The sequence below is a fragment of the Marmota marmota genome, unplaced genomic scaffold, assembly GCF_001458135.2.
Source record: "Marmota marmota marmota unplaced genomic scaffold, marMar, whole genome shotgun sequence".
NCBI lineage: Eukaryota > Metazoa > Chordata > Mammalia > Rodentia > Sciuridae > Marmota > Marmota marmota.
This window is the reverse complement of record NW_026000169.1, coordinates 9,058,557-9,069,666: the sequence shown is the minus strand read 5'-3', so window position 1 is coordinate 9,069,666 and position 11,110 is coordinate 9,058,557.

The window sequence follows — 11,110 nt, the reverse complement described above, 5'->3', positions numbered from 1 at the left end:
AAATTCAAGATATGGAGAAAATAGACCATTTTATAAGTAGGCCTGAGAGTCTAATTAGCATATAGCTTTTTATATAGAAACATGCATCTCAAATTCAAAAAAACCAAATTACATGCATGACATCTCTGCCCCTGCTCTAGTAGTGGGACAGCTCTGGGAGCTCCAGAGCTGGGCGTAACCCTCTGGGAACTGGACAGCCCACCCCCTACCTTATTTGGCAAAGAACATTCCATGGAAAACCTTTGATGTTCCCCCCAAATAAATAAAACAAGCGCAGGCTCCAGCCCTCTCTCTTTCCAGTGTGGAGCTCCATCCTTACCCGCTTTAAAATAATATTTCCTATGTACTGTGGTTTGTTTTGCCGTTTTCTTCTTTTAGCTTTTATTCCATAGCCAGCCTACCTCACGCAGAGGAATCCCAATTCCACCCCCCACGCAGGACGTGGGCGGGACACATTTATGAAAATAATTTTATTTATTCATCTAAGACTAGCTACATATAAAAATACATATTTTAAAAAATAACTCTATAAAATAAACCAGATAAACACACATGCAGAAAAATAACTAGTATTGGGTTATAGTACAGTAAAGAATTCAGGGCTATTCTCTTGGTGAAAGCCATAGAAAATTTCTCAAAGTAATGGTGCTTAAAATTATCAGAGTGCTTCCTCCAGATGGAGGCTGAAGGAGGTGAGCTAAAATTTGGGACAACTCTTCTCCTGGGGGAAATTCACCAATTCTGAAGGTACTCCTAAAAAAAAAAAAAAAAAAAAAGGCACTTTCCAAAGTCCCTGGGGGTTAAGGGGACAAATAATGTACAACAGAGCCTGCTGAGGGAAAAAAGTCATATTAACCTCCTGGAAGTAAGAATGAACCAAAAATAGAGAGTAAACTTCAAATACTCTGAATATTTGAACCTGAACTTGTAAGATCCTGCAGTACTAGTATCACTAGCCACCTACCTGAAATAAAAGGAAGAAAACCTTATTCTCTGTCCCAAATTATTTGGATGAATAATTTGCAAATGCAAGATGTCAGAATCAGAGCTCTCACTCCACCCTCATGACTTAATCCCCTCCTGAAGTCCACACCTACCTCTCCATCTCCTTAGGGATGACTATTTCAGCATAGGAATTCTGTGAGGACACAAACATGCAGTTCATAACACAGGGTCTGACATACAATAAAAAGTAATCAAGACACCAGAAGACAAAATGACATGAACAAACCAGCAGAAACAACAGTAGAACCAGACCCACAAATGCTCCAGATCACAATTTAAAATAACAATGCTCATTAGGTTCAAGAAGAGGTGAAAATCAAATATTTAAGCAATAATTAGAAATGAATAGATATGATGGTAGATCAGAACTCAATGGATAGTACAATGAAAAACTGTACTATTACAAGAAAGATCAGAAAGACCAAAAACCTATACTGAAGAACATAGAGAAAAATGGATGGCAAACCTCAAAGAGAAGGTAAAATAACATAAAAGGATAGGGTCACAGTGTCATAAGTAACAATACTTTTACTTGAAGTCCCAGTGAAATAAGAAAGAGAGAAAATAATCCACACAATATTTGAAGAGATAATGGTTGTGAATATCTCAAAATTGACAAAAACATACATTATAGAATCTCCTACAAAACCCAACCTAGAAAAAATAAATTAGCTTCAACTTTCTGAGAATAAATTTCAGAAATTAATTTTTAATTGATTTTATTTTTTAAATACATGAAAGATGCATTACAATTCTTACTATACATATGAAACACAATTTTTCATAACGTTGTATATAACGTGTGTTCATACCAATTCATGTCTTTATACATGTACTTTGTTTTGGTTTTTTTTTGCACTACAATTCTTATTACATGTAAATACCACAATTTTTCATATCTCTGTTTGTATATAAAATATGTTGAAATTTGTGAAATTTAAACATACTTTTAGAAATAGCATCTGGAGCCAGGTATAATTTCTGTAATCAGCCCTGTAATTCCAGCTACTTGGGAGGCTGAGACAGGAGGATGCAAGTATATTGTCAGCCTCAGCAACTTAACAAGACCCTGTCTTAAAAAAAAAAAAAATGAAAAGAGTTGGGCTGTACTCAGTAATGGAGCACCCCTGGGTCTAATCCCCCACCCGCCACATACGAACATACGCACGCGCACACACACACACACACACAAACAGAAATAGTAACTGGAGAATAGAAATAATAGAAATGACAGGATTTTCTAAGATTATTTGTAATAACACATTTAGATACAATATAAAAATTAACGGTGATCTTACATGAATTCTGCTTAACTTCAATTCTAAATTATTTTATGTATTAACTAAATATCCTTTATATATAAAAACCAATATAGAAAATATTAGGTAAAACAAAACCAATACAGTTAATGGACTAACTCACATAAGACTCATTACAATACATGAGTTATGATTTATTATTCTCCCTCTTGGTCTTTATACTTCTTAAGTAAAATATTTATCAATCTTAAGAAGCTGCTGGAATAATTTTGAATTACCAGAGCCAAGTAGGGTTTTTCAGGCAACAAAGAAGAAACATGGAAGAAATCATCAGATCAAAGTGATTCAAAGTGGAGTATTAAAATTCCCTGTAATTATTGTGTTGTCATTTATTTTCCCCTCAATGCTGTCATAAATGCAGACCAAACTTGCCACCAAAATTCCTTGACTGTGGTATGGGATCAATAGTTACTTATATGCATGCAAAGATAAAGATCATGAAAGTTCCTGGGCTTACATCATGCCTGAAAAAGTCTATTTTAAAAATCTCTATCTAATTTTCAAAAACCACTATTAGAATTATAGAAAGTATAGTTAGGAAGCAGAAAGCTTGAAAGTAGTGCATAAACATTTCAATGGTCATTGAAATGTTTATGCACTAGCATTATTTTCACCTATGGATATTGATTAAACTCCATAATAGGATAGTCTTCAGCCAAGTTTGCTATCCTTACATGACCTATCTTAGCTTTTTTGCCCTCAGCTGAAGTTCTAATCAAGTATCTCATAGTAAAGTAGAAGGATGCTTTATTAAGTGAATTAAAGGAACTGGCTTCCAGAGCTAAATAGGAAAAGAGGCACTAAAGCTGTAATTTTTTTTTCTGGGATGTTTACTTCCAAAATTCTAAATACATGTAGTTGTAATTTGGGATTCTTCAACCAGTAGAAATTAGTCCACCACAGTTTGACCATCAAAGCAAATTCCTCTCAGTGAGGTAGGAAATGTTTTCCTCCTCATATCAGATTTGATCATTGCCTCCTTACATCAAATGCCATGGCAATGTTTTCAGCTGAGCCAAGATTTTTTTTCTTAAATTGTGTGTGTGTGTGTGTGTGTTATATTTTTAGTTGTGGATGCACCTTTATTTTTATTTATTTATTTTTACGTGGTACTGAGAATCGAACCCAGTGCCTCACACATGCTAGGCAAGTGCTGTACCACTGAGCCACAACCCCAGCCCTGAGCCAAGATTTTAAAGAATAAAGTACAACAACCTAGAAAGCACACAATTACAACTATAGAAAATTAACAATAAATTTTAATTTGGGTCATCTGGGCACAGTGGAGTATGCCTGTAATACCATCAGCTTGGGAGCCTGAGGCAGGAGGATCTCAAGTTCAAAGCCAGCCTTAGCAACTCAGTGAGACCCTATCTCAAAATAAAAAATAAAAAGGCTAGGGATGTGACTCAGTGGTAAAAAAAAAAAAAAAAACTACTGGAAGTTTATGCTGTAGAAGTGCAATCCACAATTACAAATTGTTCAGAAATTGCCAAGACGCACAAAGTTTGTGTGAGATATTTTGAAACTATAGATGCAGGTGCTTCTAAGTGTTCTTGGAGAAATTGGGAAAGGTTTCAGAGGTACATCAGAAAGTTGGGGAGAAGAAAGGCTCAAAATAAAAGATATACATTCTAGTCCATGAGACTAGCTTGTGCAAGTGAATTATAACTCAATGAAAACACAACAGGCCCTAGAAATCACAACATTCAGTGTTGTTGAAGCATAAAAACCAAAAAGGAGGTAGAAAGTGAGAGTTTTTAGGTAGGTAGGGATCAGAAAAGGAGAGCTGAGATTTCATCTAATAGACTAGTTATAAAAAAAAATGTTAGGTAGATTTTCTCAAGAACTGAACACTCAGAAAGTGTTTCAAAGTACTACTCAAATTATTTCAATATAGGCCTATTTTGAAAGTCACTTTATCAATTTTTAAAAGGCAAAGGAATATGAAAAGAAATCAGAGGTGGGAATCCAAAAGACTTCTGAAGGCAGCAACTGAATTCTAATAAACAATTTTGTGTGTGTGTGTTGAATCATCTTTAAAGCAGTTGATAACATCCTTTGTTTGGCATGTGTAGTCCTCGTTTCTCTTACAGTTGTCACATCTTGTTTGGCAGCCCAACGTATAGATGACATCTACATTTGAATGAGTGAGATCTTTACATCTCATAGTTTTTCTTAAATACAGGAAGAAAAAAATAAGAATAGAACTTTCTGGCTTTGGAATTGACAAATGATAATTGTGAACTCCAAACATTATGCAAAACTGATTTGTGTGCCCTTTAAATAAAAACTGAATTCTTGTTTACCCAGCAGAGGGTCCATTATGTGAGGGTAGCCCAGGCAGTAATCATTACACAGAACCAAAGGGGAGAGATAGCAATTGCTAATTGCCAGATGTTGATTCCAGAGAGACTGCATTTGTTAAAATCTAGTTGATATTAAAATGACACTTGAAACTCTCTAAGCTAATCAGAATATTTTCAAAAATGTCTGTTATAAAATATGACTCCTAGAATGGTTCACACATGATTATTTTGAGAAGTTGTGATTTTTTAAAAAAAGAATGTACATATAAACCTCAAAATTCACTCTGCTATTATTGATGAAAAATGGAAACAAAAACAACTGTACCACATGGAAGATTGTCTAGACAAGAATGTTTGGGGTTATGACTGAAATAATTTATTATTTGCTAAGAGTCAACAGTGTACTTAGTGTTAGTCAAGACAGCCAGAGATGAGAATCCCAGCCATTGGACTCACAATCTAAGCCAGACACACAAACAATGAAACATAAATCACAACAGCTAAGAAAATGGCGTCAGTTTTCACAGGCATGAACTTTGGTGTTGATTTACTTGCTTAGCAATAGAAAAATAAGAGGTGCCAGAAATAATCATCATACAGATTGTCAATGCATGTCATTAATCCAGTCCCAGAATCAACTACCTGAATGAATTTTAAAATACAGATTTTTGCCACTTTGCAATCAGGATATTTAGCAGGAGCATTCATAAAACATTTTATTGCATGACATTATAAAAAGCAAATTATATATTTTGTCCCTGCCTTCTTCATGGGCATATATTCATTCTCTTCCATTTTCCATTTTTTCCTGCCTTCATGATCTTGCTCTTGTTTAATGAAGAGGAATAGTAAGCCAGTAAGATTAATTTCAACTTTTTCCTCTTAAGATAAACTTTTATATGCAATTACATGGACCTAAATGTCACCCTTACTCAGTAAACAAAGAAACCAGCAACCCCGTGTATATTTCTTCTTTTTACCTTCCCAAAGAGTGCTAAACACCTTAGTCAGTAGTCAGCTTTCAGATCAAAAACCTACACTAGGCTACAATTCCCACATGCTTAGTGTCTGCCCTGCTATAGAAGTTAGATGGTATTTAGGCTTTGGCCAACATAACATCTCTGAAACTTTGTTCTCTCACCTGTAAAATAGAAGTGATACACAAGGTCTTTGTGAGAATTAAATGAGTTAATGTCTAAATTTTATAAAACAGATGACCTTAATAAACATCCAAGACAGGAATTTGTTTAGACTCTACTTAATTCCACGAACACTACTAAGAACTTACTGTGTGTAAGGGACCCCTTCCAGGTAATGGAAATGCAAAAGAAACAGAACAGTGAGTATTATTTTTATCTAATACTATATATATTTAAAGAAAAAAATAATCACATTTCTACATGTATTAGTTTATCATGCTAGAGAAATATAATGAAAAGCAGAGCTAGCAGATGACATATTTTAGAATTGCCCACAGTGAAATCTCAGGGAAATTAAAGTATTCATTTTATTTATATTTTTGGAGAAATGAAATATAAGAATTAAGGAAGAAATCTCCAAAATAGCACATCTTCATTTAGGAGTCGCTCAACCAAAAGTGTCCCTGTTGAGCAGGAGTGGATGCAGATTTGGATGAGCGCTTTGCAGTGAGTTATGGAAACCCATGAAGGTGATGTCCCTCTTCCCCAAGTAACTGCAAATGTGCAGCCAACAAGTTCATGTCCTGACAATGTAATGTGGGCACATGCATGCAGTGAAAATAAGGTCCTAGGAAAATTATAGTCTATAAAGGTGCTCCTAGGTAGGCACAGTGGTGTACCCTTATAATCCCAGGTTCTTGGGAGGTTGGCTCAAGGAAATCCTAGGCAATTTAGTGAGACCCTATCTCAAAAAAAAAAAAAAAAAGGAAAGAAAGTTCAGTGGCATAGCACTTGCCTAACATGCACAAAGCCCTGGATTTCATCCACAATAACACAGACACACACACACACACACACACACACACACACACTGCTGCTGACCTGGCTTTACACACCGAAAGCTCTAGTATCAAGACAACAAGGGTCATAAATAGGACTCACATAGCTCAGACACACAGAAGAATCCCTGCACAGGTTCTTTAACACTAGAATTTAAAATACCAAGACATTTGCTTAGAGTCTACTTAATTTCATTCCTTTTTTTTTTTTTTTTTTTTTTTGGGTGCTGGGATTGAACCCAGGGCCTTGTGCATGCAAGGGCAAGGCAAGCACTCTACCAACTGAGCTATATCCCCAACAAATATTTATTGGGAACTTATCACATGCCAGGGACTCTTCCAGCTACTGGAGATAGAACTGAAACAGAACAGGAAAAAGAATAAAAACAAATAAAATAAAAAATAAACAAATAAAATAAAAAATAAAAAGACAATGTTTACCTTCTTGTTCGAGAACATAGAAAATAAACAGCACAAATAAGTAAATCACCTTGCATTCAAAAGTGGTGTGAGCTATGGAATTTAGAGCAGGAAAAGAGATGGGAATGGGCTAAGGGAGTGACTGGTGTAATTCTAAAGGTCCAGGTCAGAAAAGGCCTCACTGAGAATGTGGTATTTAAATAAAATACTTGAAGGAGTAAAGACTTAAAGCACCAAGTCATTCATACATCTAAGACCACACATTCTAAGCAGAGGAAAGAACAAGTTCAAATTGTCTAGAACAGTGCCTGACACACAAAACATATCTAACAATGTTTATTCAATAAAAAGAAAATTGAGTTGGGCTAAGCAAGACAAGGTGGGGTTGGGGGCGTGATTTGGTGCAGAAGGCCATTTTTTCCCCTTTAGAAGGTGCTATGGTTCTTCAACACCAAGTGCCACCATGGCCACTCATAGTCACTGTGGTATTTACTTGCAATGGAGCGTCTGGTCTGTGGTCCTGTCTTGTCTCTCAGCATAGCTGTGACATTGCTCTCTTCAGTACCAAATCATTGGCTCTTTACTGCCTCATGTGCTCCCCAACTCCTAGAAAGGAGCTCCTGGGGTTCTCCCCAAGGCCAAGGGCTCAGATTCATTGCATTCCTGCTGTGTATGAGTAAGCTTTCCATGACTATGAAAAAATATCTGGAAAAATCAACTAAAACGGAAGAAAGATTTATTTTGTATCACTTGGCCCTGTTGCTTTTGGGCCTATGGCAAGGCAGCACATCATGGTGGAAGGGCATGGCAGAGGAAAGCTGCTGATCCCACCGTGGCTAAGAAGCAGAGAGAGAGAAAGGGAGGAAGGGACAAAGTTCTAATATTTCTTCAAGGGCCTGTCCTCAATAACCTAATTTCCTCTAACCTCCTAATGGTTCCATAGCCTCCCAATAGAGTCATCATCTGGGGACCATTCCTAGGGGATATTTAAGATTGAAACCATAATATGCCAATCACTTGCTTTCAACCTCAGTTTCAGGTTCCTCAACTCACATCTCTTCTCCATGATCCACAGTAATGGTGCTACCATTTTATAATGGCAACTGGTACAAATCAGTCAATGTGACCAGGGCAAAACAGCACTTATCTTTTCATCATAACAAGCTAAAGTTATAAAGCAGACTGTACAGTCAATTAAGTGAATCAAATAAGAAGATGGAGAAAGTTGTTTATAACTATGTAAGAAAACCCTTATCTTTCACACTGTTAAAGAAAATAATTTTAGGCCCCAACTTCCTTAACAAAACTCCTAAAGTGCAAGAAATAAAATCAATAATTAATAAATGGGATGGATTCAAAGTAAAAAAGCTCCTTCTCTGCAAAAGAAACAATCAATTAGGTGAAGACAGAGCCAAAAATTTGGGGAGCAAACTTTTGCCACACACACAACAGATACAGCACTAATCTCCAGGATATATAAAGAATTCAAAAAACTTAACACCAGAAAAAAAAAAAAAGAAAGAACCCAATCAATAAATGGGCTAAGGAGCCGAACAGACACTTCTCAGAAGAAGATATGCAATCAATCAACAAATATATGAAAAAATGTTCAACATCTCTAGTAATTAGAGAAATGAAAAGCAAAACTACTCTAAGATTTCATCTCACATTGGTATGGCAGTTATCAAGAACACAAACAATAATAAGTGTTGGTGAGGATGTTGGGAGAAAGGCACACTCAAACATTACTGGTGGGACTGGAAATTGGTTCAGCCACTTTGGAAAGCAATATGGAGATTTCTTGGAAAACTTGGAATGGAACTACCATTTGACCCAGCTGTCCCACTCCTCTGTCTATACTCCAAAGGCTTAAAATCAGCATACTATAGTAATGAAGCCATATCAATGTTTGTAGCAGCTCAATTCACAATAGCTAAACTATAGAAGCAACATAGATGCCCTTCAGTAAATGGATAAGGAAAGTGTGGTATATATACACAATGATATATTATTCAGCATTAAAAGAGAATAAAATTATGGCATTTGCAGGTAAATGGATGGAGTTTGAGAATACCATGCTAAGTGAAGTAAGACAATCCTCAAAAAAACAAAGACTGGATGTTCTCTCTGACAAGTGGATGCTGATCCATAATTGGGGGGAGGTGGGATGGAGCGGGGCATGGGAAAAAATGGAGTACATTGATTGGGTATGGGGGCAGGAAAGATGGTGGAATGAGATGGACATTTTTACCCTAGGTATATGTATGACAGCACATATGATGCAAAGCTACATTGTATATAATCAGAGAAATGAAAAGTTGTCCTGCAGTTGTGTACAATGAATCAAAATGCATCCTGCTGTCATATATACCTAATTAAAATAAAGAAAGAATGTAATTCATGGAATATCTCAACCATTTACTGCATGCACATTACCATACTATACATAAATCTCTTTTACTTATTGCAACTCCTCCTGAGTTTTAGTTCATTTTCATGGGCTCATGTGAATGTTCAAGTCTGTAGAGTTTGGAAGAGAGACAGGCTAAAACTAGACTGGAAAGAATTTGCCAGCATATACAACTATAATAATTTAAGAGACTGCCACAAATTGTGGATCAGTCTACATTTGAGAACTGTATCTCATCAGGGTTGTTTCTAACAGCCATCCTGAAGACACTTCTCACTTCCCTTCTCTGGGACAGATCTCAATGACTAAAGTCCAAGTCTCTCATTTATAGAGTACCTGCTAAAGGAAGCCCCTGAAGGAAGGGTGTCATTTATGGTGCCTCATCTAAAATCACCAGTAATCTGGGAAAGAAGGTCATATTATTGTCTTTGTTTACACTTAGGAAAAGTAAAATTCAGATAGGTAAGTTCTTCAAGGTCACATAGCTTATAACTGCCAAACACAGGACAAAATTGTAGGGCATTAGTATCCATGAGTTTGAGATTTTCACTATATTTGCTCCATGCTCAAATAGTTAAACGGGACTCAGGCAGGACAATGGTCAAAACAGATTGAGAATTGAAAAAGTCTTCCCAAGGCCCTGCTGGAGGCAGTCACTGGTCTTCCTCCCTCTCCAGAACAGGATTGATGGGTGAGGGGTCAGGGGAACGGACCTAGCTAAACACCTTTTTTTCCCACTATTTAAAACTGACACTAGGATTGCTGTATGTATACACATGGTTGTATAACCAATGAGATTCTGCCGTTTGTATACGTGGTAAAATGAGAATTCATACCCTATTTGAATCAAATGTATGATATGTCAAGATCATTGTATTGTCTTGAGCAACTAATAAAAAAAAAGAAAGAAAGAAAAATGCTTTATTTACCGATGGATTTCAAAAATAAAATAAATAAATAAATTATGTTTCCTTGATAGTTATCCCAATTCTGTTAAGCTGACATTCTGCGATATTCCTCAGTAAAAAAAAAATAAATAAAATAAATAAATAAATGCAAAATAAAGAAAAGAATGCTTTAAATTTTTCTACTTCACTGAAAACTGTTTTACAGGTTCTATAAACCATTAATTTGCTTTTATATTATATTATTTTGTGGGAATTCTGTTTGTTTATTTGTTTTTAGGATTAGCATTTTTCGCTAGAACTGACATTTGCTTGGTACATAAGGTTGACAATTTTTTTCCTTTTAAAATGTACTTTATATTTTGCAATAGTTTTCTACAATGTTTAAGCTTTTTAATGTTTAGATACTTTTCTTCAGTAAAACAAATGTTTATTTGATGGTTTCTGGTCAATTTTAAAAAGTGGTGTTGTTAACTGCTTTCTAGGCAGCCTGGCTAAATACCTTTTTTATCACCCCTTATAGTAGAGCCAGCCATATGACTTGGCCAATAATATGCAAATGAAATTCTATAAGGAGGTTCTCGGAAAGATTGTGTTGTCCTGCTAAATGGGGATATGTTTCACTAGAATCTTTCCTCTTTTCTTCCTTTCTCAACTGTGGGCAAGAGACCTGGTAGAACTGCAGCTACCATCTTGAGACCATCAGAAAAAGTCAGAAAAGAAAACAATAAAACCACAGCTAGACTGTGGAATCAACCTTGATG